General features: G+C 30.5%; 1 long non-coding RNA gene across 1 annotated transcript; it reads right to left on the bottom strand.

Moving 5' to 3' along the window:
* Window positions 1–537: 537 nt before the first annotated feature.
* LOC117928662 lies at window positions 538–1,443 on the bottom strand. The gene is made up of 3 exons (XR_004653596.1): window positions 1,361–1,443; window positions 1,155–1,265; window positions 538–582 (listed from the first exon to the last, which is right to left on the bottom strand). It is a non-coding gene; the product is annotated as an uncharacterized LOC117928662 (long non-coding RNA).
* Window positions 1,444–1,735: the final 292 nt, after the last annotated feature.

Here is a 1,735-nt window from a genome sequence, read left to right as displayed (position 1 = left end):
GATTTCTAATCAAGTTAATGATGCATTGACATTATGACGGATTGATCTAGTTTGGTTGTCTTCATAGTTTATTTTTGTCAATGAATGGCATTGTCATGGATGATTTAAATACATTAATTCGAACACATTCATGTTGAAAACAATCCATGAACACATTCCAAAAAAAGAAAAAGGGTATCTAGGGAATGGATCAATGCATGTATACTGATTATGTTCTATATCATTGCACTGAGAATAATGAATAGGTCTCTTATGACTGCATTATGATTCGATAAGACATTGTCAGTCTCCTAATAGATGTTTTACTTTAGGGCTTTAAGAGAAGGAAATGATCAAGCTTCTTTATCATGCATGCATGCTCTCATCAACACAAAGTTGAGGCATGTCATTCATCAGTATAGATCAGAATGAGCCTAAATAAATCGAAGTTCTAAGTGGAAAATGTTCAATATAGGGTTATACATCTAAGTGTAACATGATTGAATTTTATTCAAATGTATAAACTATAAATGATTACATACCTTTTTTTTTTTTTTCCGAATTCGCTCATACCATTAAGATTTTTCATCCACAAGATACAACCTATATTGCAAAAAATTAAAAAAAAAAATAAAAGTGAAAAAATATTGTATTAGAATATTAAGAAAACTCTACTTATAAATATAAAAGAATCCAATTGTTTAATATTAAAAAAATCTCAAATTTAAAATCTAAATATTGAGGGTAATTTTCTATTTTTCCATCCCATAATGAATGAAACTCTAATATCTCCCTGCGAACTTACTAAAAGGGTCATTATCAACATTTTTCACCTTAGAGCGAATGTAAAATTATAAAATTATTATCTGAGAACACCCACTTTACAAATTAGAGAAAAAAACTAAAATAAAAAGGAAAAGTATACCATAAGGAATATTTATTTCAAGCTCTTTAAAGTACTGAGAGCACCCACTTTACAAAATTGTACTCAAGTCATGTAACATTTGAATCCAACTCATTGAAACTCATTATTTTGTCTCAAAAAAGGTTTTTCATTTTTTTATTATTAAAAAAAACCATAAGCAGCTGATTGTCCTCAAAGGTAGGCATCAATTTATCAGACATTCAAACTAAACCACAGCATCAAAAGATTATAAAGCTAAGAATATATATACCTCCAGGCGAAGGAGCCATTGATGTTATTAAAAGTTTGTTCTTCAAAAGAGCTTTAAGAAGTGATCGATTGTTCTTCAAGAGAGCTTCCAAAGAGCTTAAGGGGCCTTTTTCTGTATCCAATTTGTTGATCACACTCTCAACCAACAGTAAAAGAATAAACCTAATCAGGAAAGATTAAAGCTAACCATAAAAGAACCAAACTCACCTCAGTATATATGAGTTGGATTTTTTTCAAGAGACAATGAAATAGAGATGCTTCTGAGAGGAGAGAGTGAGGACATGCAAAGGAGGATTTGTGTGAAGAAAGAATCGTTTACTTTCCAAAGGGACATGCGGGCTTCTTCACAAGGAGGATTTAAGTCAACTGGTAATGGATTTAAACAGCTCCATGGTAACAAAAATAAATAAAGAAATAAAGAAAAATGTGTCCTCCAACAGTTTATTGATACAGTAAAGTGGACGAATTACACTGCCATTATGAGAAATGACACATGTGAAGGAGAGTCTTTTGATACAATTGAGACATTAAAGTTTAAGCACTCTATCTAACTTATAATCTTATAAAAAAATTTCACGAGAC

This window comes from Vitis riparia, chromosome 2 (assembly GCF_004353265.1).
Source record: "Vitis riparia cultivar Riparia Gloire de Montpellier isolate 1030 chromosome 2, EGFV_Vit.rip_1.0, whole genome shotgun sequence".
Lineage (NCBI taxonomy): Eukaryota > Viridiplantae > Streptophyta > Magnoliopsida > Vitales > Vitaceae > Vitis > Vitis riparia.
Note: the sequence above shows the minus strand (reverse complement) of the source record. Positions and strands in the feature narration are given on the sequence as shown.